We start from the raw sequence: 25650 nt of genomic DNA, 5'->3' as shown, positions 1-25650 counted from the left end.
CATTCCCCCTGCTTCTCCTTAGCCATGGGCAGCACCAAATATATCCTCCCAAATTCAGACACTTGTAATCTGTGGACCACGAAAAGAAATGTGTGTGAACAGAGGCCATTAACCGCAGTGCTGGAAACGGCAGCTGTATAGGAAAGCAATAAAATGCCTCATGTTCTTCTTCCATGGATATGGAACAATTTCCAAAACCTGCCAACATTGAGATTCGTCGCCATAATAAAACGCAATAGTTGCTTCCTCCAGTCACATCATTATAAGCTAATATTAACTGGGATTGCGCAATATCAATACTCTACTCTGTTGAAGGACACAGCCGGTGTTGTAGACATTATGTGGCCTCGGGGTGGAACCTGCAGATGCCGGAATACTTATGCAACTCCCTCACGCCAATATGTGTGGAAGACACGACTATGTTACTGACACATGGAGAAATCATCTCCAGAACCAGCTGGTCCTTTGCCATGGAGGGCATTTTCCCTTGGACTGCTTGAATTCAGTGTACCACAGAAGATCAATGGTCGACTTTAACCAGGTACTATTGAGCAATGGACTGCACTAATGATTGTTCAAAGTTGTGTGTGCAAATCCATTGTCACTGAGTCTTTGGCTTACAAAACTGCATTTTAAAAAACAAACCCCGATATGCCACCGCAGAGCACGTTTCCAAGAAAAGTGAATATATGACAACTCTCAAATACTACAAAATAGTACAATCCAACACCACTCAGAGAGGGGCAGACAGCGGAATATACCACTTATAGGGCACTCTGACCAGCAACATCATTCTGAGGTGACAAATTAAAAAAAAAAGCACCACGCTTTGAGTTTTCTTCTGTTTCTTCCTTGTGTTTTTTTTTTATCCACAAACGAAGATAATGTTGCATCATTTCAGATACATGTTCATATGCCTACATTCCACTCATATGGCTGTGGAGGAGAAAAAACACTTCTATAATCTCAAGAAGGCAACCGGGCGTTTACAAAACGTCTAAATGAATTAATAAAGGTGTGTTCCCTTACTGCTCACAAGAGACAGTTGAACGGGACACATATACTGTTTACACATATACTGTTGAGAATTTAACTGGGACTAACATTTCTTGGTTTGTTTGTTTTTTTAACCTAAAGGTGTACTATTTTGTCAGGGCTACTTGCATACATTAAGAACAAGTCTTGGCAACATTTTGCAGATATCTCGAAGATTCAATTTTCTTTTAATTATTTTGGGGATCTTGGAAAGCACCACAACTGTCGCCTTGTTGACCATCTCTTGGGCAAAGGTGACCGTTATACTAACTGTCATCTTTCAGGCTCCGGGAGCGCTGACGCTCACCAGGGACCTGGCAGTGGACTCAGATTTGTTTTTCTGCGGCCACTCACGCAACATTTACCAAGATGGATGCAGACCTGTGTACCTCCACTCACAGGATGTAATTGCTTGGTTCGAGATCCATTCACGTGTCACCACCTGGTCAATTAAAAGGATATGAAATATAAATAAAATAACTATGATATTTTTGCCACGGAACAACTAACCATAATTGGAAATATTCAGTTCTTTTATAACAATTAAAATTACTATATAGAGACAATTTGGCCCAAACAACAGAGTTTTAACTAATTGTACTAGGGTTATGCACCTTGTGAAAAGGTAAAGTCTGCGGTGAGAGCCCTTTAGCATTTTTAATCTTTGACCTAATATACACATCTCTGTAGTGAGTGTTCTTTTCATTGCATAGCCTTATCAATATACTTATATGCCTGGATTTCAGAAAACAAATGCCAGAAGTTGGAATCTTAGCACAGATGCCAAGAGAAAATTTGGCAGAGTGAGTCAACTACCCACTGACCCAGAAAGATTGACATGACCTATACCCATGGCCACTGGAATTATGCAACAGGTGAGGACCTAATTATGCGCAGGAAAAGACAAAATATGTGGTGTAATGGCACATTTTGTGATAGCATTGCTTCATCGTTTATTTATTTAGACGTGGTGAACTGTTTGGGAAAGGTTTTACCAGTTTAACAACCAAATATAGCAATAAACAACTGAAAGATGGCCTGTCCATCTTTAGTAAGGGTCTTCCACAGTGCAAAATCAAGTGTCTCTATACTTTTGCTAACTTTTGATACGAGTGAGCAGGAACCTTTTTTGTTTAATAAAATCTGCAGATTATGCAGCAGAATATCGATTAAGCAGTAAATCCATAGTTACTTGGAAAACATGCTGCCCAGTATGATCACATAATTTCAGTGGCTCTGCCTATGCTCCACAATCCTACTGTGTTCCTTTGTCGCGATGAAGTACCACGGTTTGCAGAATATGCCCTCAATCTATCAACCAGACATCGGGACCCGAATAACGATATAAAACCACGTAGCATGGAAACGTGTGTAAGGGAAATACAGAAATGCCGGTACGCTTCCTTTAAAAGTATCCTAATACTCTGAGAAGTCTTAGTACTCTCCTTTTCAAATCAAACTAGTGCCGATACTAAGTACCTGGGACCACCGGCACTTTTAAAGCATTGCCCTGGACAGCACATGATTGCTTAATTTGAAACAGAGTTTTGTTTAAAATCAGGGTTCTGCAGAGGGCAGTTGACACTAGCTTGCAAGGGATGTAGCAGAGACGTAACGCACACCCCTGAATAAGTTGTGGTGCAGGGGAGAGCCCAAACCTCCAGGCGGCACCCCTTCAGGGGGCCCCATCCAGCACGAGACCAATTACGATCTGTGAGATATGGGAGTCTCAGGGGCCCCGCATCACATTCGGCAGGGGGAAAGCCATCATTTTGCGTTACGCCATTGCTATGAAGGATACTTTCCTAGCGCTAAGAGGATACGTCAGCAGCACCAAGCACGCTTTTCAATGACCGTTACATACCATGTATGCAGTTGAATATGAAATATCATAGCGTGGAAGTCATAAAGCACGCAGAGAAAACTGCGGCCTTTTTCAAAGCCACAAAAACAATATTGAAACAGTCCTATTTTGCTATGGGCATTGGGCAAAATTCACACAGGAGAACATAACTAGTCTGACCTGGTAAATTAGCTCCGTAAATTGGTAGTCTGCTGCAGTGATTAAGGTATAGTGTGCAGGTTATGTCTTTAAACGCGGGATGGGTCACTGGGATAGCCACGTCCTTCTCAGAATGAAAACAAACGCACCAGTAAAATCAGCAATAGTAAAACCTGTCATTTAGGCGGGGAACAGAATTCAGTTTTGGAATGAGATATGTAAAGTGTTTTGTCTCCTTGTGCAGCGTTGATCTGGCGCAACCAGTTATAAAATATGTGAAGAAGAAAGTGAAAATGGACACGCACACCGAACACAACGACCTCAAACCATCTAGTTTCCAGTCACTGGCAACCCCATTTGTGCGGAAAACGCCCAAAATGTACGAAAGAGGTACGACAATAGAAAAATCGTGCAAGTATGCTAAACAAATGCCAAGAACATAACTCACAATTAAAAGATATGAAAAAGCACCAAGCAGAATTATTTACCCCACACATTTTAATACACGACTGTACAGTGCCCCATGAAAATCAAACAGATACATGTGACAGTCATCCACTTCTAACACTGCTATTTCACATAAACGGATTTAAGAACTGGAGGTACATTGTAATGTGGACCACGAGAATGTAATCTAAAAGTAAAGTAATTAGTGCCGTTCCTTGTTTATGCCCAAGGAGGGTGTTTTGGTCTCGTGACTAGTTTGGATTTAGAAAGAATGCATACCTTGGTTCTTTTCCAGACCGTCCGGCTTGACCAAGTTGTGTGATCGTCTGCAAAATGCCCCTCTATCTGCCCAAGGGGTAAAGTGGTTCGAAACTTGCAGGGTCCTTAGGGTGATGTACACAATTCCGACCCTTTTCGCCCAGCACACGGTTCCGATTCCATTCACAGTATAGCGCTATATAAGTTCCCGTAGCATGCGGGCAGAGAGTCCCACCTCCTCTCGCGTGGAAACCCCTCACTGGGCATTTCAGGACACCAAGATGCGCGCAGCCGTTCTCTCAGCTGTACACAAGCTTTACTGCTCAGACTTTAGGCGCAAAACCTTTCCCAAAGAAAGATGATAAACTCAAGTGAGTGACGATCCCCTTTTCAGAAGAGCTGGCACGGGTGCATACACAATCTGCAAGTGAGAGTCCACAAACTGTGCCACAGCTCGCATAAACGCGGCGCTTTAGAGTCCGGGCAGCCCCTCTCCTGCAGCCGCTCCAGATGTGTTCCCTCTTTCGCCTTCTGCCGCCGAGAGCCCAATGCGCGCAGTTCAACAACTACAAGCCACACAACAAGAGGCTCTAAGTGCCGTGCGAGATAAGACGTCCCCTCCCCGGCTCCTTGTGCGAGGCTTCTGTCATACTGCCCTCTCCCCCTAGGAGGAGAGTCATGTGAGGCGAACACGGGAGCCCCCCTCCCACCCCTCAGCGTCGGCACGGGGCTAATCCTGCACCTGTGATGCGTTATTCAGCAGTTGAGAACCGGAGTCCGCGCCGGGCCGGCCTAATGCGGCTCAGCTGTTTCCCCGAGCGCTGCCTTTGATTGCGAGGCGGCCGGCGGTGCAGCCTCGGACCGGCAGCGCTGCGCACGGCGGAAAGGTGAGAGAAAGAGGAAACCCCGGCGCTAAAGCGCGCGCGGGCCCCCGGGGTATCCGTTACCGCGTCCAGATGGCCGAAGCTGCCGATGCTGTGGGAGAATGCATGGCGGTAGTTACTGCAGGGCGGACCCGCCCAGAGTACAACCCCCCACCCCACTAGTTCCAAGGGACGCGCCAGTGCTGCTGAGGCGCGGGACGAGTGCAAGAGTTGTGGAAGTTTTTATGTGTAGTATGCTACCACTAGGGCAAGTGCTGTGACACGAGGGGCCAGTGGTATGAGGGGTTCTCTATACCTCTATTGTGCCTGCACTTACCATAGCTGTTTGGAAATGGCGACCTATCTTTCTGGCTTGCATTGGGGCCAGTGGCATCCTTTCTGCGTCACTAGGCAAGCATGGTTTTTATCTCGCCCACAACTTCATTATGGATGCAGTGTAACAGAACACACAGGTGCCCCCAAGCAAATTTCTAAAACATCTGTTTCTTCACATGACACTACTACAAAGAACGAAAAATAAGATCAGGGTTCCTACGAGGTGAAAGGTCCAAGGCAATTTTATAGTCGCAATGATTCTTTAACACCGGAGCAAATCCCGTAGTTCTGAGTTAGTCGTGTTTCTCAGTTTAATAGCTGACAGTGTAGATAATACCCTTCGAGATGTTCAATACCATAAAACTAATCTTAAGGAAAACATGCCAATTACATGAAAATAATAGTCAATATACATACAAATATTCAGCCTAGGAAAATGGTATGCAGTAATTCGCCATTACATAATACATACAGCACTAATAACAGGAAAATCAGTAACAAAAGGAAACGTGAGGCAAAGAAAAAAGCAGAGCAACTACATTACATTAAATGTTAAGTTATGCTACACCATGTCGTGCTGTGTAATGATGCTCGCACATGTCTTCCAACGGCAGAATCTTGTAGCGTCATAGCTGGTCACATATATGCAAGGAGTCATGAGCAATGCAGATACCCAGAGCCCCAAATTTACAACAAAAACCGATTCAATAGCAATATCATTGCTAGGCCTCAAGACATGTGTTATGCCCAACCCCCTGAAATTTGTGTGCATGCCACAGAACTTTAATATGAACCGATTTTTGGCTTTCAAATGACTGTGTTAGTTTCCAATTCTAGGCTTTCCGTTATAAATCTCTGTTTTTTAGCACAATTCTTTAATGTATGGGAGAGAAGAGATGTGGACTATAACCCACACATCCTTAAATGCCGTATTTTACGTTAAATATATGTTGATGCTAGTTTATGGTTTTAGTTGTGCAGCAGATCTAGGTAACGACCCTTTATTCTAGATAAATACAACATTCATGAAAAGGAGATGCGCAGACCAGTTATTCAAGAACTAAAATTGTTACCAGTGGTGGCTGCTGCCAATAACACTTAGTGGGGCAGTGCATGGGGGGGATAATAAAATAAAAAAATTAGACCAACTTACTTGCCGCTGCCCAACACCACCTCAGTGCTTTTCTCCCCACCCAATCCAGATGCTTCTCTCATGTTGTTACCCAGAATGAGAGAAGCACTGGGATTGATCTGAGTCGACTGGAATGCCACTCAGTTAGGGAGTGGGAAACTGCGCTGGTTCTCCACCTGGGTGTGCAACACAGCTCGGGTGGAGAGTTCTTAATAGCGAATGTCAGTTTGGCCATCCTAAGGCAGCTGCCCAAACCGACTTGCACACTTACAGTGCACCTACCACTCCTTCCTGGCTGCTGCTGACTCAAAGGGTGGCCCTCGCCCTAGACTCAGTGGATTGGCTGTGGCTGAGTAAGTGAAAAATAAAATAGTTTTATTATCATTTTGTTTTTCTGTTGCCTTTCAGCAGTGGGGCAACACTCCTCTGCCATAACGGAGGGGCTGTCCCTGATTTTTAAAGTACACACTTCATTTGGTGCACATCTAAATGAAAGCATAAATTAATATGCACATTTCAAATTGAGTTCTATATATACACCATTTAATAGTAATAATCACTTATCTATTGTTTATAGCTTCCCATTCACACTGCATTACCTCCCGTCCCTCCCTCGCCTTCCTTTTAACCAATGAGGCCTCCTGCCTCCCCTCTAGACCCTCCCTTCCCCTTTCAAAACCCCCCCCCACCCTTATCCCCTCCTGTTCTTTTGTCTAGCCCACGCTAGACGGTTTTCTTTCCCTTTCTTACCTGCACGGCGGGGCCTGGAGGTCGTCGATGGAGGCACTCCTCGGGACGCGGAGCTCCGCGAGGAGTGCTACGGCTGGGGCGCGTCTTGAACGAGCAGCATGGTTGCTCGAGAGGCGTGTCCTGGAGGCCGGCTGACGGGGTCAGCCGGCCCTCTGTGGCTGGGACGTTGATTTCCGGGTTTCAGCGCCGCGGAGCCGCGGGGAACCGAGGGAATTCAATTCTGAGATGCTCTCAGGTAGGACGGGCGTTCGGCCCGTGGTTGTTATGTATTTGATGAAATAGGTGACCTCTTTAGGGATTGGTGGAGCCCTGATTGGGGGGAGGACCAGGTGCCTATATAGAGGGTAGTTTTTTGGGATTCAAGTCACTGATTATTTGTTTACCATGCCTAAAGTTCCAGCAAAGAGACGTAGGATTGTCTCTTCTTCCTCGGAGGAGGAGGGGGGTGAGGCTAGCATTACTACTCCTGAGAACTCACAGGTACCTGGCAGGGGTACTCCCCTCATGTCCAGAGAGGAGGTTCAGGATATGATTGAGGTGGCGGTGACCAGGGCACTACAAGCAGGCGTGGCCAGGACTGGTCAGTCTAAATGTGCGCACTCATCGGTAGCAGCTAGGAAATCCTCATCGGAGAGTGAGGATGAGGCCCCATCGACGTCATCTGGGGGGAAATATGTTTCCAGAGAAGATATGTGGGAAGTGATGGCACATGTTCGGGACAATTTGGGTTTCCCGGTGTTTCAACCTGCAAACTCGGATTCTCATTTATTTCCTCAATATAAGACACCTTCAAAGTTTGCCATGCCTTTTCAGGGACCTGTGAGGGATATGGTGTTTCGTGAGTGGAAGGATGTGGATAAGGCTCAGGTTCCACGATTCCTTCAGAAACTTTACTTACTTGAGGGTGAGGAGGTTTTGCCTCCTTCAGTACGCCTGGACTCTATTTTGGCTACTCTGATTGGCAAAACGGCAGTCAATCCGGAGGATTGTGTGCCTACGGATGCCACTGACCGTAAAGTGGATTCGGGTCTTAAGAGGGCTTTTGCTGCGGAGAATCTGGCGCTGAGGGCAGGGATTTATTCTGCTTATGCGTCACAATCATTGGTTCAAGACTTTGATAATCTGGCGGTGGCTGTACAGGAAGGGGCGGAATGTTCGGAGCTCCTGGCTGGTATGGAGCAGCAGGCCAGATTGTTGGCTGATGTGTCTTCGGATGTGGTCCGTACTTCGGCTCTGGCATCTGGGTCTTTGATTGGGGCTCGTAGGTCCCTCTGGTTGCGTTCCTGGAAGGCTGATCCAGGGGAAAAGGCGGCCTTGTTGAGACTGCCGTTTGAAGGTCGTACCTTGTTTGGAGAACAATTGCCATCCATGCTTTCCAAGGCTTTTAAGGAACGGAAGCATGCCTTACCTTATAAAGGGGGTTCTTCTTCGGGTAAAGGGTGGAAGAAACATTCCAGATCTTCTCCTACTAGGGATGCTAAATCCTTTTCATTTAGGAAACGGCGTTTTCAGCCGCGTTTTTCAACTAAGAAGTCTGCTCCTGCGACCCGGGGTGGTTTCAAGAAGGGGTCCTGACAATCACTGTGGGCCTGGCAGAGGGCCGGTTGGGGGAAGACTGAGTCACTTTCTTTCGGCTTGGAAGGACAGTGTAAACGATCATTGGGTACTAGACATTGTGGCCAATGGTTATGTCATAGATTTTGTGGTGGTGCCTCCAGATTCAGGGGTACGTCCCACACCTCTGCCTTCAGAGGGGTCACGGAGAAGAGCATTATTGGACGGAGTGCGGGACTTACTGGTCAAGGGGGCCATTTCCCACGTTCCGCTAGACGAACGGGGTCAGGGCACTTATTCGGTCTTGTTTCTTGTGCAGAAAGTTTCAGGGGGATTTCGGCCGGTGCTCAATCTAAAGGAGGTGAATACCTGGATCAGGACAGTGCATTTCCGCATGCTGTCCATTCAGACTATTTTTCCATTTGTCAGACACGGGGACTTTCTGGTGTCACTGGATCTGCAGGACGCTTACCTACACGTACCGGTGGCAAGATCCTCTCAAAAGTTCCTGAGGTTTGCTGTGGGTCAGGACCATTATCAGTTTTGCGTTCTGCCTTTCGGTCTAAAATCTTCTCCTCGAATTTTCACAAAGGTGCTGGCTCCTCTAGTGGCTTTGCTTCATTCAGAAGGGGTATTTCTGCATCCTTATCTAGACGACATTTTGATTCATGCCCAATCACGAGACCTTTTGCAGAAGCAGGTGGTCCATGTTCTGGGGGTCCTGCAAAACCACGGGTTTTTAATCAATTGGGAGAAGTCAGACTTAGTGCCGTCCCAGGATCTGGTTTTTCTGGGAGCTCGGTTTCAGACTCTTCTTGGGTTGGTGACTGTGTCAGAAAAACGGTTGGGTGTCCTACAGGCTTTGGTAAAGAAGGTATTGTTGCGGTCTGCTCCCCGAGCTCTTCTATGGTTGCGTCTGCAGGGTCATTTGGCGTCGGTGATATTTCTGGTTCCTTGGGCACGTTTCCATCTCCTGTGCTTGATGACATGGTTCTTGAGAAGGTGGACACCAGGGTCCGGTTCTCTGAAGGACAGGGTTCCAGGGTCCGGATTGATTCACAGAGAGTTGCAATGGTGGTTGGATGCAGACCACCTGAGGATAGGGGTTTCTTTATCGCCTCTGAGACCCGTGGTGGTGACGACGGATGCCAGCCTCTCCGGTTGGGGAGCATGGATGGGGTCGGCTCAGATTCAGGGGTTTTGGTCCCCTCGGGAGGCGAGTCGGTCATCGAATTGGCGCGAATTGCGGGCAGTATTCCTGGCTCTGGTCCATTTTCAGGATTCCCTGAGGGGTTCGGCGGTTCTGGTTCGCACAGACAACTTAGTGGCCAAGGCTTATGTCAATCGGCAAGGAGGGACCAGGTCAAGGGCTCTGTTCAATCTAGTCAGGGAGATTTTTGTGTGGGCTCAGGAGTGGGTTCCTTCTCTCAGGGCTACGTACATTCGGGGGGTGGTGAATGTTCGGGCGGATCTGCTGAGCAGAGTGATTCCTTCCTCTCAACTTTTCTCTCTCCGGAAGTCTCTGTTTCAGCATCTGGTTCGGCTTTGGGGTCTTCCAGTGCTGGATGTGTTTGCGTCAGTAGGGAATGCGAAAGTGGATCGCTTCTGCTCCCGGTTTCAATGTCCCCAAGCATGGGAGGTGGACGGGATGTCATGTCCTTGGCCGCAGGGCCTTTTGTATGCGTTCCCTCCTTTTCAACTACTCAGGGCGTTTCTGTTACGTGTGAGGGATCTGGGGTCCAGGGTTGTCCTAATTGCGCCACTTTGGCCGAGGGCGAATTGGTTCCCCTTGTTGAGGCTGATGGCGGAGGGGAGGATGTGGCCTCTGCCTCTTTGTCCGTCTCCCCTGGAGTTTCCCTGCCTCCCATTGGGGTCATTGAGAAGGTTACACTTGACGGCCTGGAAGTTGAACGACGGGGATTGACAGGTCTGGGGGTGCCGGTAGCTTTGAGTTCTACATTGCTGGCTTCGAGGAGACGTTCCACTTTGCTTTCTTATGGTAGACAGTGGAAGGTGTTTTCGTCATGGTGCTTAAGTCGTGAGTTAGATCCTACCTGCGCTTCTATCTTTGAGGTGATGCAGTTCCTGCAGGACGGTGCTCATTTAGGGTTGTCAGTGGCATCTCTTCGGGTGCAGTGGGCGGCTATTCAGGCATTCAGAGGACCATGGCGTAATCTTCAGGATGAAGGGCGCTTGATGCCGAGATTTTTTCAAGGGCTTGTTAATTTATTTCCTCGCCCGGTACGTTCTTTTCCTTCATGGGATCTGTCCTTGGTTTTGGATGTGTTGACGGAGCCCCCTTTTGAACCTTTGGGGGACTGTGATTTGCGCCATCTATCTTTGAAGACATTCTTTTTGGTAGCCATTACTTCGGCTCGTCGGTTGGGGGAATTGGGGGCATTGGCTTGTTCCTTTCCTTTTTGTAAGATTTTTCACGATCGGGTGGTTCTGGTTCCGGTACCTTCCTTTATTCCAAAAGTCAATTCTTCGTTCCATTCCCGGCAGGAGGTCATCCTTCCTTCATTTTGTCCGAATCCCTCCTCAAGGGAGGAGGTCCGTTTGCATTCGTTGGATGTGCGCAGGGTTTTGTTGGAGTATCTGCGGGTGGTGGCTCCTTTTCGTAAAGGGGATTCACTGTTTGTTAATTTTGGTCCGGCTCGCAAAGGTGAAAAACCTTCCACGGCTTCCTTGAGTCGGTGGGTTCGATCTTTAATTCTGTTGGCCTATTCCTTGAAAGAGGTGGTTCCTCCTCAAGGGATTCAGGGGAGATCTACCAGAGGCATGGCGGCTACGGTGGCGGAGCTTCAGGGGACTTCCGTGGTGGAAATTTGCAGGGCCGCCACTTGGGCTTCTCCTTCGACGTTTGTGCGTCATTATAGGCTGTCGGACTTGGGTAGTTTGGAGTCGGTGTTAGGTCACCGGGTCTTATCCTCTATGAGATAATGTTTGGGGATGTTCTTGGTGCAGGATATTAAATAAAGGTCTTGCAACTCGATGTCCGTCTCCTGTGTGTTTTCTTGCTATGTCTCATTGGTTAAAAGGAAGGCGAGGGAGGGACGGGAGGTAATGCTTCCATTTTCTTACGATAATGGCATTACTCCTAGTCCTACTCCCTCGCCTTCCTTTTCCGTTCCCTCCCACCCTCCCGGTACGGACTGTCCGAGTTGCAGCTTGGGCTTGGTTTTTGTACAGGAGGGGATAAGGGTGGGGGGGGGTTTTGAAAGGGGAAGGGAGGGTCTAGAGGGGAGGCAGGAGGCCTCATTGGTTAAAAGGAAGGCGAGGGAGTAGGACTAGGAGTAATGCCATTATCGTAAGAAAATGGAAGCATTACTTGTAATCCTCAAATAACTCTGGTTTGTGCAAATTCTTATTGTCCGTTTTCCAATGTGTGTAGCTGAACCGCTCCAGGACATCAAGTCCTTGCACGTACTGGTGATAAATGAAAGTCTAGTAATAGAAACAACTGTCTCTGTGACAAGTAGCTGTATTTTAACCCTACACAACGTAAACTAAACAGTGGCACTTCCTACCAGGTAAACGTGGCAGTCTAGGAGCATGTGCCACACGTTTGTAACACATAGGAACAGAAACACACAGCTTGCAAGATGTTCTTAGAGCCCTGGGATTAATCTACTTGACCAAAAGTGTATGGAGGACTTCCAAAAATAGCTGACCGGTGTCCGGAAAGGCCGGCACACAAGGCCAAGATGAGCACTCGTGGTGTGACCTGGTTTGACACATGGGCATTCCTGACCCCTATGTAATAAATAAAAAGTCACGTGCACTTGTTCCTGCGCAGCTGAGAATGTATGTCACTTCTTCCCACCTTCCTCCCAGGACTCCTTTACAAAATACCAGAACTATCAAAGCAATAGATAAACTTAACAGCTCCATCACTGTCAAATTTACCAATATTTCTGCGAAGGTTTCCCGTTTTCAAAAAGAACCAAACTTGACTCTTTCTTCTCAAATACTTCCAAAATAATAAACATTCCACGGACATACAGATCATTATTCTCACTGGGAAGGGATACAAAAAGCGCAAAAACAGAGACCAGGTGTGGGCCAAGGCTTACCAGATGGGTATGACACACTGCTCCCAGGTGAGGTAGCTTAAAATCGATAGCTAAAGGTTCATGATTGCCAAACCTTTGACACAATCAACTTCATTTTGATGAATCATTTAGTTAATCCCACTACTCTGTACAAAAAGCTGACCTAATCATTAAAAAAACTATAGAAAAGATAAGATATTAAAAAGATATCCAGTGATGTAAGGAGAACACGTTTTAAAATGAGTTATAGATGAAATATCAGTGGGTAGTGCCAAATCTGATTTTAGACCTATATGCAGGCTTCAAATCGGTCTGGATGAAATATAAATTACACTAGAGTAATTTCAGGAATATCGCATTACACGAAGAACTTCCACCACTTCACAAAAATATGCGCTATTTGCAGTAACAACAGAACACAAGCAGCTGTTGGTTTGTGGTGCCTTGTTTAAATGCTTTTTTGTGGCAAAAGTTGACGGATGTATATCGTGATAAAACGGAGCACAAAATGATAAATTTGCATTTCGGATAATTATATATAATTTTGCTGAAAATGTTGCATAACTAAATGAAAGCAAGTATTTTGCACAACTCAGTTTCAAACTCTCTCCCTGAACAAACAAACAAGGAGTAGAGAATTACTCAACCCCTTTATTGTGGTAACATGTTATTGTAGGTGTAACCGCCACCCTCCAGTCTCCTTCCCAAATAATACCTATTGTTTCTTTATACGGGATGACCCAGACCAGATTGCATGAGACACCCAATGCAAGCAATAACAAGCATTTGCAAGTTCAATATGTTTGCTTTTCTTAATGCTTGTTTTGTCAAGCTTTTGGTAAAACTTTTTTTCTTGGACACCTGCTGAGGTCTTGCCAATATTATAATAAATAAATATTGTAGCGCAGTGGCTCATAACCTGTGGTCTGAGGACACCTGGAAGTTGGTCGAGGACTGGTCAGGGGGTCCACAACTGTGTTACCAAAATTAAATATTAAAATTGATAAATTATATACAAATAAAGAGGCAACACTGAAAATTGTTTCTACATTTGTTGAGAATTAAATAAACATCAATATTTGATCATTTGTTAATACTTGTTTTTATACATTTGTATTTTTTGTTTTGAAGTTCAAATCATAAAACTTGCTTTGGCCAGGTGTCCCCAGCTTCCAATATGACTCAGTGGGGGTCCCCAGATTGCAGTAATGATTTAGTACGGGGTCCACAGAAGTCAAAATGTTAAGAACCGCTCTCCTAGCTAAAAGCAAAAATAATTTTCAGTCTCAAAAAGCATTTAGTGCCAAAAAGCATTCATTGCCATTGCATTCACTGGTACGGAAGGGAACAACCTTGTGTGTGGATGTGCTCTTTATGAAAGAGCAGAATTTCATCACTCACAATGAAGCTCGCCAATGGGTGGAGTGGGAATACCCATTGACCCATAATGTAGTAGGCAGAAGAAAAATGTAAATGAAACAATAACAGGCCAGTGGATAAAGAAGATAGATATAAAGAGAGAGTTTTAGTACAATCAAAATATCGTGGCTAATAAAATGTTTTTTGCTAAATTGGATCCTTTATTTTCAAGAATGGAATGCTAAATGGGTGGTGACCTTCCTACTCTAAAAAGACCACAACAACAAGTCCTTCATTTGTCATTTTTAGGTCTGGCTTATTAGCGCAGACCTTTTCTTACCAATTTAGAAAATACATTGAGTGTCCTTCAGCTCTGACCAGACTAGTATGTCTCTCTTACCTCACGCTAATAGATGTTTGGTGTATTAATTCCACCTCCTATGAAGTCTTGCATTACAATGCTGATCATTTTACATCTCGGAAGTACTGTGAATCCTGAAATAGTACATTTGCTGTCTCAAAAACCATCATATACAAAACAATTGTTTTTGTTTTTCACTGAGGCAGGCTTTTTTTAAGTATATCACTCAGAACTCAAAATGCAAGCCAGGCCAACTGGCTTTGCCAATGTTTTACAAATGCTGTTCACGAATAATTATTGAAGAAATATTGTTTGATTTTGAGGTATAACAAAATACTGTTGAAGTGCACCTGAAGGAAGGTGCCAGCAAAAGCTAAGAAGGCCACTTTTATAAAGCAGCAGCAATTATGAATATAGTGCCTTTAGATTCCTCCATTTTAACCAAATGACTGACAACCTACAGAACAGAGTAAGAGGTAAATTTTACTTCACAGTTAATAATAGGATGTCTGAATTACTAGGCTCTGTACCTTCACACCCCTTATCTGTCATCACTGCTAACGCTGGAGGACAGAGGAGACTTCAAGCCAAACACATTCTTCACATAGAACCTCAAATCTGAAAACATCTGTGGCACTAAAAAATTATTTGCTGGCACTGCTAACAGTTTCAGGAACTTCCTCTCTGCCCTTACTCAGAATACAAATGACCTTTCCCACCTCCCTCGAACTGTTGAAAACGCACCCATTCTGACTTCCCCTCAACCAATCTTGCATTTATACCCTTGCCCTGGTTTTTGGACCATTCCTACCTTTCCATCAGTATACTCTTAATTTTGTTTATTTGAGTTTTGTGTATAGAGTGGACAGCATCAAGTCAACCTCTCAGCTCTTCAAAGTGCACTCGTCCTGACATGCCCTACTGCCTATTAGTAAAAGTGCAAAAATCGCACTTCTATGTGTACTAGTTGTTTTTGAATATTCTCTGAAAATTCCGATTTTCTTCCAATTTTAGATGTTTGGGGACAAATTCCAAAAGGCATGTAAGAATACATAAGAGTACGACAGTAATACTACTTTTCATACTCCAAAATTCCTGTATGAACAGGCCTCTAATAGTCTACTCTGAAAGATAGATGCATCTTCTAAAATAATCACTATTTTTTTTTTTTTTTTTTTTCTACTGGAGCAGGCTTGTATAATGAATGAGATGAAAGCAAGACATTTTGTCTTTGTCCCTGCTTACTACTTGTGCGGGTTTCTGGAAGAGCTGCACAGCACCAATAAAACCTGTAATGCGCGGCAAAATGATTTGAAAACAGTGCACCCAAAGCAGACCAATGAAGGCCAGGAGACTTGTTTTAGAGAAGATAATCGTAAGGTCACTTTCCCAGCGGCACGCAGTGCCCAAAGAACAGACAATAAAACGCTCACAGATGTTCTCTATCAAAGGTTGCTTGTCTAATATAGCTTTTCCGGTGAACCAGTTCAGTAGGTTAATATGCCTGCTGTGGAAATTTCGGCATTGCCTGCAGGTCACAGGTTCAAAGTTGGGTGGGTTGTCCCAGCCTCTACTTTTGCACAAAATGAAAGAACATAATTAAGAATGAATTGGGCAGCAGCAATACCAGTTATTATCTTCCCCACAAAGCTGAAAACGGCTGCAAGCACTATACATAAAACAAGATATTACTTGTCTCCGGAATTCAGTTTGCGACTATGTACGATCAATTCCCCCAACACTTCTGAATGATGTTTTCTCCGAAATGTAACTACTCACATATTTCAAGGACTCCTTCTGTGCGGTACAATTAGCAACGGGTGATTTATCTACAGTGCTCTTTACCATGGCCGAAACCTCGCAGTTCTGTTGATAAATTGCCCAGTTGTAAGTGCAAATTTGTTCGCTTCTTGGTGCAATGCATTCAACCAGACACCACATTATCTTTTTAAATACGACTTTGCTGTCACGTTGGAAGCAGCAGCATGTGGCATACTACAAAACACCAATAACCTAACAGGAGGTGACGTGACATAATGCCACATATATCTGCGGTGGCATAACATGACATAAAATAAACATAACATGACATATGCATGAAATAACTTACTATAGCAAAACATACCAAAAACCCAGGTAACCACGCAAAACCGTAACACAAATCATCTGAGTATAACTGGACTCGAGCACATTTCCAAAGTAAGGAAAGAAAGGAGGGGCGATTATGTCATTTTGGATTCTTATTTTTTTGAGCTGCAAACTAACAATGCAATAAACTCAGCAATGGCTTTATTTAGAAAGCATCTACACCTGATAAAAAAAGAGGTCAGAGAATTCTAGGGTGGAATGTCTGTTGAAATGTCATACACGCAGCACTTCACAAAACTATCGGCACGTTTCGACGACGCTATAAAACTGAAAAACTGTACAAAACCCACTTCAGGGCGAACACGCCTGACAAGCGTTAAGGGGTTAACAAAATACCACCACAAGTACTCGACTGCGCCAATAAGAGTTGTTTTTAAATTCGACAGGTGCAGCCGGCATGGATGCGTTCTCAGCATGGCACCCCGCGGGTGGGCCTCACGAGCGCCGTGACCAGACCACACACGCAACCAGGAGCGTGCAATGTGCGGCCCGCGCCTCGTGCCAGGCGGCCCAAGTGGACTCACAATACGTCACATGCACTTTGTCTCGTTACAGTTTTTGGTCTCGATACTTCTGCATCTGGCGCAGGTCTCCCTGGGAAACAGTCCAGACCTTTCCATTTGATAATCGAAACAAACTGCACGGCCACTGGCTGCGAGAAAATCAACAACTGGCCTGCTTTACCTGGGCCAAGGCGTTTGTTCACTTGTTCAGTAACTCAAGGGGACAGCAGACCCCGTGCAACTGCATAAACAGACGACGTGAAGGTTCTGCTCTCAGTGCCCGCGCACACCGTGACACCTGGCACTTGTTCTCATGGGAACAGAATGTGAAGCCGGAGCTCGTGCTTACCATGTATACTGTGACTGAACTTTAATCGGACAAGCAGCTCATCTGAATGACAAGGGCGAGCTTTCTTTCTTTACAGCAAGGGCAGGCTTTATAATATATACTGCGAATGCAGATGCGCACGTTGGGACATGCTGCTTAATATCATTGTTGAATATAGCGAGGGGCCATGACAAACAAGAGGTGACGCCTCAAATGGATTAGGATGCTCCTCCCTTCCCTCAATGGTTTTACAAATATATTACACAATGTGGATCTGCATATGAGGTTTGGACGTGGCGTTTTTTCATATGTAATTGAAAATTTATATTTCGCTTATTCCTTGTGGGAAGGCTTTCTAACACGTAGTCTGCTTATATCATTGGTGGCCATAAACAGATCTGCAATAAATCTGGCATCATTTGGGGTAGGCAGATAAGGTCCGGCATGCTGATTTTTGTGCACATCTGTACAATTCAAAAACATCCAATGGCAAAAAAAAGTAAGAGGACGGGGTGGGGGATTTAAAAAAAAGTGTTTTTACCATTTTAGCTCTCCTAAGAAATTTTTCTCAGAAGCTACAGCAAAAACAAAAAATAATAAACGGATTCAAGCCAAACTTGGCATGAAAGTAGAACTTTATTCAGAAAGAGTACATGTTCTGGTTTGGTGTAATTCTGTTCAGTAGCTTTTGAGGTTATCAGTTTTTGAAAAAGTTGAAAAGATTCAACACTTTTTGTGTACCTTGGCTGCTGAGTCTTCAATCTATCACTGAATGCAGGATTAAGGACAGTTCACCATCTCAAATTCAAAGAATAAACAAAAGTGATCGGACAGAGGAGCTTTTCCCTTTTACCCAAACCTGGGTCCACAAACCCACAACCTCTAATGGGCTGGCCACAAAATAGAACATTTTGTTGCTGTCATCAGTAGTTTACTATATATATATATATATATATATATACCCACTATTTTAAACTAAGAAAATCATTGAAATTCACTAGTTATAGTTACCTTAAGTAACTATAACTTGTGCCTTAAGGTAACTATAACTCCTGTAGTTGTGCTCTGGGGATTCGTGCCTGAGTCCTTCAAACCCAACCGTCCAGATTTACAAATATTTGAGTCTATGTTTCTGAAAAACTACTGAATGGAGTTACACCAAATCACAAAAAGCACTCTTTCTGGATCAAGATCCAGATTCCTGCCAAGTTTGGTGTAATTCCATTCAGCAGTTTTTGGGCTTTGGAAAATGCATTGTGTTTTTTTGTTTTGGGACCCACCTGCCCTCACCCCACTTTACAACTCCACTTGACGGATAACCCTGAAACTTTAAAGGAAAGAGCTAGGCAAAAAGAACACTTTTTTTTGGAAGTTTTGTGATGATTTTTCAAACTGACACCAAAGTTATTAGCAAACCAAAAAAGACATTTCCTATGAAAACACCACAGTGACAATAACATATATATATATATATATATGGTAGGTATTATTAAAATTGCTAAATATAACATCACTTCAACCTTTGTTTGGTCAGTAAAAAGAATATATATATTCTTTTACTATTATTAAAATTGCTAACTATAACATCACTTTTTAACCTTTGTTCTGATAAGTAAAAAGAATACATATATAAATATATATATATATATATATACACACACACATATATATATAATATATATATATATATATATATATATATATATATATATACTCTGTTATTGAAAAAACAAAGGTTAAAGTGATGTTACAGTTAGCAATTTTAATATCTTGCTTGCCTTTGAAAAAAACCTTAGAAATTCACCAGAAAAAACAAAAGTAAAGGGAAGTTATAGTTAGGTGAAAATGTCAGTTAAAACATAACATTTTAAATTAAAGATACAACTGAAATACACCTGTTATACTTATCTCATGTAACTCTAGCTCTTGCCCTAAAGTAACTATAACTCACGATCTCACATGCACAGTGTTGTTTATAAATGATGTAATTTCAGAGGTCACTGAGGATGTTATCAATGCAATCATTGAACATGTTATAAGTGATATATGTGAGAGCATAAGCAGTGCTGCTCATCGAGTACACTGTCAACACGTATGAAATTCAAAATAATCCAATGCCATACTCTTGAGTACGTACTCAAGTCATACTTCTTGGGTATGCCTACAGTGTCATACTTTCCAATGCAGACTATCTAATAAGCAAGAAGTGAACATGAGTTGCAACAGCATAAGTTTACAATTTTATGACTAACATTTTTACAAGGAAAATAAAATACTTTTATCTCTGGTGAAACCCCTTTGTCTACATCCCAAATGTATGTGTTTGTGTTCCCTTCCATAACAAGATCCTGAAAGTGTGTTTACTTCTGTCTGCTGTATGCAAAGTTTTCAATATGATTTTTAGGAAGGAAACAGTTAATTGCACTTTTTTTAATACCACAATGTTAATTCTCTGTGAGTGCTTGTAGGAGTTTGCATCAAAACCATCTCTCTCCTCCATAACACACATTTGTTTTTCTTTTCCATCTCCTACTATGCACTTACTGATGCATAAATGTCCACCAGGGAGGCAGACTGTTTTTCAATAAGTAGGTGAGGGTTCCTAAAATCCCAAATTCCTTTCTGAATCAGAATTTTTATTATATTGACAGAAGTAGAACTTTTTGGATTGCTAGGTCACACAAAAGACCACAAAATGTTAATAATCCTTTCCAAGATGTTTGTATGGCAAAATAATTCAGAAGCTTTATAACTCTGGTGGTGTTCTGTGTTGTAGACATGTCCTGTAAGGACCTTTCTATGCCTATCTATTGGAACTGCAGTTCGTTGACCACATTGATCGAGGACAGTTTTGTTTTGGGCTGAAAATGACAAACAAACCTCTGGCCTCGGGGCACTTTTACAGACAGATTATGCTCTAATCGTTCATGCTCCTTGTTCTATCCAGAGTTCAGTGTCTTCCTAATGACTGCTATGTGGAGGCAAATGGATCCTTAGTTATGGGTAATGAAGCCAACCAGATATCCTGAACTCCTGTCTTGAACTGCTACGCTGATAACACTGTTTTGAAAGCTTGTTGTCGACATTTTTGACTAACAAGCTAACTGCTCAAACCAGGAATAGACAGTTGCACAATGCAAGGAAAGGAAGGCATGACTGTTCAAAGGAGAATTTATTTCACAGCGAAGCCTGGTACTCGTCTCTAGGATTCCCATGTGCGCTGCAGAGAAAGGGGTGAATCCCACTGAATCCCATTTGTTAGCAACTCAGGCGATGCAAATACTTCACATTACCTCCCAATGCAGAACTGATGGAAAGAGCATTCTTTTTCTCCAGGGCATGCAACATACACACTACGAAGGTGGTGGAACTACCAGGCTTCTATGGCCTTGGAAGGGACACATCAAGTTCTGCCACCAATTTTGTGCTAGGATGTCTCACTGCCAACCCTCTGTCATTGGCCTACCCTGGTTGCAAATGTTAGCTTGAGAAGAAGAAAGCAATTGCCTATGGGCAACAAGGCACGATTCTGGTGGCCTGGATGTAGGGGCAGAACAGATTCCACTGTAAGATTACTGAGAACCAACCATACCTCCATCACCACCTACGAATCAGATGGCTCTGAATAGTGTGGCAGGAGTTAGGAAGAATATATCACACAGAAAGGGGGAGCTTGTAGAGCCCTATAAGAAACTGTGGAACAAACTCATCATTTTAACAGTGGCTCCCTATAGGGATTGATCTTCACTAACTGTTACAACTCATCAATAGAGATTGCTTAACTTATGGAGAACACACGTTTTTGTATAAATCATGATGATGAGGAGTTAGGAAGAAGGTAGCCCAGCAAAAACTAAAGTGAACACTGAATTAGAAAGTTGGGGTCAGAAACAAACTCCCCACCATTTCACAATGTCGTACTTCAGATGATTAGGTTAAGCGGGAATAACTGTGATGTCAGAATACCAATTCTGTCATTCTTTTTTGTAGAAGACTGAATTTCGTGAAGGAGGAAGGGCACTAATCAATTTAGTTCGAAGCCCATCTGAGCAACAAACACTGCAAGTAAGGTGAGAGCAGCAAACATAAAATCTGTTCTGGACAAAATGCACTTGAGACTACACTCACAAAATGCCCTCATGAATCATTGTGCTTTACGAAGAAATTTAATCTTTCATATTTATTACATATGCAAGGTCCAAATGAAGGAAGCATACTCATGGTGGAGACCCCACACCAGTAATTGTGATTCTGTTAATCATGTGGAAGCAGAGGCGGAATTCTGTAGAAAATCTAAGGAACTGGCAGGCAGTAATTTGCAGTAACACATAGCTCAATGCAATAAAAAAAAAATATTCTTTGCACAGGCAGATGATAACAAGAGCAAAGTTATTGATCGCTGTCATTTCTAAATGGTACTAGGCAGAAACATTTACTCGCAGCTGAAGGAGCCATGTGGCACTGATATCCCTAAGCACCGCAGAGAGCACCTCTAGTCAAGGTTCATCAACAGGTAAGAGTCCATCAAGATCGTCCTCCAGTTCCAAAGCCCTGCAGTTACCCTCCCTCCGAGCATTAAAAATTAGTCTAGCAACATGCTGGTCTAATGCTGAATGAAATGTGCCTTTCCATTTCTGGTTCGTATTCCTGGAGGGAAGTGAAAAGTGGAAGAATACATTTTCCTTGGATGTTCTACTACTGACAAAGTGTTCTTCCTGCCCATTGCAACCAAGTGATTTCATCAAATAAGGCTTCAAACTCAGCAGTGCTCAACCCTGCTCCACTCCAGTGATCTTCACATATGTGCATGCCTTCAGACCAGCTTCAGTCGTCCAGCCTTAAAATACTGGCTACGATATAAGATCACTTAAAGTACATCATACATCCACACTCTTGTTTTTCATACTGTACTCATACCTAAAATAGTTTCTCAAAGCCTAGCCATGTACATCTGATCGAACTGAATTATAGCAACCCAGCGATTTGTATCCAGCATCATCAGTCAGGAACAGACTTTTGGAACTAAGTGTACTACTAGACTAGTAGCCCACAGCATATGAAGCCCTTAAGATTTCTGCTGAGAGGCAGAGACATATGTTGCTAGTACTTGGTAGGACCCATGGATAAATCCTGAGCAGTAAGTTATCCTATAAATAGGAAGCTCATTCCTTTTCTCTGTTGCTCTGTATATTTATTAATGTGCGCGTTTACTACTGATATCTGCAAATTGTTGCTACCATTTCTTGTAAACTGTCAACCCATGAAAACCTGTTAAATAAAAGATTTAAAAAATAATTCTTCGGTTATTTTATTTCAGTGTTCCGTTAATCTTGGGCATGCTTTGACGGATTAATCTGAGAAATACTTTTGTATATCTCATTCAACTATTTGCAAACAGATGAAGAACCAGGGACAAAATAGGAAAATAGATCTCTTGAGGACGCATTTTCTCCCGTTGATCAGTGGAGATTTACAGACCCAAACTGGTTCGCAGGCCTGATTGCTCCGATTGGCTGGCAGTCACTTATAAATATTTTTTGTGGTGGCCATAACAAGATACAAGGCACCAAACCCTGTATCAAGAATTAATGAGAATGGCTATAAGGCGGCAGGGAAAGTGTCCCCTGACCCAGACAGAATGGGTTTTAAAGAAAAATACTGTCCCCTAAAGTCATAAAGCACCTATATTTGTTAGGAGGTTCGGGGGCTGTGGTCTGGACTTGCCGGCCTGAAATCAAGTCCGCAACAAAACACACACCACACACGCTAATGCTTTGACTGTGTCACAGATTTCACCTTACAATCACTTTCTAGTGGAAGATAACTGGGCCTAGAAAACAAGAGCTGTTTATTGAGATGTTGACTAACTGCACAGACACAATATTCAACCCCAACACCCACCCCGTGGGCTCTGGGTCTGGTAAACATCTATATTTATAACTTCCACACATAAAAAACATCACAGTATATCTATTTCTCTATCTCTCCCCCCCTTCCCGCCACCCCCTCTATTACCTATCTTCCTATCCTCTCACTCTACCTCTCACCCTCACCCACCTCTACAACCCCCCCTATCTTCAAAACCCTACTCCTATCTCTCTCCCTAATCTCCTAAACCTCCTAACACTCACCCCCCTCCATCCTTAAACCCCCCTCCCCAGCTCTTCTCACTCTACCTGTCCCCCCCCCCCTCCCTCGTGCTTTCCCGCCGCGACCTCCTGCACACCCCCGCCCCCCAGCTCCCATTCGCCCCCAGCTGACCCCTCCCCCCACCTCATATGGCGGCCGCTGTGCGACCGCGCGCTGCGGGCACGCCGCTGGCGCGCCAGAGGCAAGCCCATCAGCGCCCGTCCGCGCCTGGCCCGCGCCCAGCGCCACGACCCCTGGTCCCCAGCTCTCCCAAGCCCCGCTGATCCGCTACGACCCCACCACCCTCCACGCCCTCAACCCAGGGCGCACCAACACCTGCTTCCAAGCTCACCCCAAACGCACCCATGGACCCTTCGCCTGCAACTCCTGCAAACGCATCTTCCACCACGCAACTACCACGACCGCAAGCCCACGCGCCATCAACCACCTCAAGTGCATCCTGGTCAACGCTCATTCCGTCACAAGCACGCCGTTGAACTCTGGGACCTCCTGGACTCCACAGCACCAGACGTCGCCTTCATCACGGAGACCTGGAGGAACGCCTCCTCTGCTCCAGACATCGCCACCGCCATCCCCGAAGGCTACAAGATCTCCAGAAAAGACCGCACCAACCAAGTAGGAGGAGGTATCACCATCGTCTTCAAAGACTCCATCAGCGTCACCACCTCCACCGAAGACACCCCTCTCGCCGCTGAACACCTGCATTTTCAGATTCGCACCGACCCCAGGACCACCCTCAAAGGATCCCTCGTCTACCGTCCTCCCGGACCGCGCGCCCCTTTCAGCGACGCCATCGCCAACTTCATCTCCCCGCACGCCCTCGCCTGACTACATCCTTCTAGGCGACCTCAACTTCCATCTGGAACAAAACAACGACCCCAACACCACCACCCTGCTCGACAACCTCGCCAACCTCGGCCTCAAGCAACTGGTGAACACCGCCACCCACATCGCCGGACACACGCTTGACCCTATCTTCTCCGCCAGCAAACACGTCTTATTCAGCCACACCTCCGCTCTACACTGGACCGACCACAGCTGTGTACATTTCACATTCCGACGCGAGACCCGCCACCTCCGCACTCAACCCATCCCTCGTCGACAGTGGAACAAAATCCCCGAAGAGCAACTCTTCTCCGCACTCGCCGCCAACCAACCCACCCTCACCACCGACCCCAACGACGCAGCCCTCAGCCTCACGAACTGGATCTCCAACTGCGCAGACAACCTTGCTCCCCTCAAACGCACGCATCGACAGGCCAACACCAAAAAACCTCTCTGGTTCTCTGACACCCTCAAAGAATCGAAGAAAACTTGTCGCGCCCCCAAGAAGGCCTGGCGCAAGGACCACACCGCTGACAACATGACCGCCCTCAAGAACGCTACCCGCGAACACCACCACCTGATCAGCGCTGCCAAAAGGAACTTTTTTACAGACAGACTGGACAAAAACAGCCACAACAGCAGAGAACTTTTTAGCATCGTCAAGGAGTTCTCCAACCCCAACGCCAACACCAACGCCGTCACGCCCTCACAAGATCTGTGCAACTCCCTCGCCACCTTCTTCCATCGCAAGATCAGCGACCTCCACGACAGCTTCAGACACCAGACCCAACCAAGCATCACCGAACCCACACCTCCGACCATCACCCTCAACGACTGGACCCACATCAACACCGAAGAAACCAAAACCACCATGAACTCGATCCACTCCGGCGCTCCATCGGACCCCTGCCCTCACTTCATCTTCAATAAAGCCGACGACATCATCGCCCCGCACCTCCAGGCAGTCATCAACTCCTCTTTTTCTTCTGCTACCTTCCCCGAATGCTGGAAACACGCCGAAGTCAACGCACTACTAAAGAAACCTACGGCTGACCCGAGCGACCTGAAAAACTTCCGCCCCATCTCGCTCCTCCCCTTCCCCGCCAAGGTAATAGAGAAGACCGTCAACAAACAGCTGACCACCTTCCTAGAAGACAACAACCTGCTCGACCCCTCACAAACCGGATTCCGAACCAACCACAGCACTGAAACCGCCCTCATCTCAGTCACAGACGACATCAGCACCCTGATGGACAACGGTGAAACAGTCGCCCTCATCCTCCTCGACCTCTCGGCTGCCTTCGACACCGTCTGTCACCGCACCCTAATCACCCGCCTCCGCTCCACCGGGATCCAAGGCCAGGCCCTGGACTGGATGGCCTCCTTCCTCTCAAACCGATCCCAAAGAGTCTACCTCCCTCCGTTTTGCTCAGACCCCACCGAGATCATCTGCGGCGTACCTCAAGGGTCATTGCTCAGCCTGACACTCTTCAATGTCTACATGAGCCCCCTCGCCGACATCGTACGCAAGCACGACATCATCA

At 45.1% G+C, this 25650-nt stretch overlaps 1 protein-coding gene across 4 annotated transcripts in view; it reads right to left on the bottom strand.

Annotated features, from left to right (window-relative positions):
* BMPR1B (bone morphogenetic protein receptor type 1B) overlaps positions 1–25650 on the bottom strand; it is a 384328-nt gene that overhangs the window by 105134 nt on the left and 253544 nt on the right. The window contains exon 1 of one of the 4 annotated variants that reach the window (XM_069238148.1): positions 4943–4987. The exons of 2 other annotated variants lie outside the window; for them this stretch is intronic. The gene's annotated coding sequence lies outside the window, so the exon portion shown is untranslated. Of the gene's footprint in view, positions 1–3763; positions 3929–4942; positions 4988–25650 lie in introns of those variants that run through there. One more of the 4 variants, XM_069238165.1, reaches the window with a different exon arrangement.

The sequence above is a fragment of the Pleurodeles waltl genome, chromosome 1_2 (assembly GCF_031143425.1).
Source record: "Pleurodeles waltl isolate 20211129_DDA chromosome 1_2, aPleWal1.hap1.20221129, whole genome shotgun sequence".
Lineage (NCBI taxonomy): Eukaryota > Metazoa > Chordata > Amphibia > Caudata > Salamandridae > Pleurodeles > Pleurodeles waltl.
This window is presented reverse-complemented; position numbering and strand designations above follow the sequence as displayed.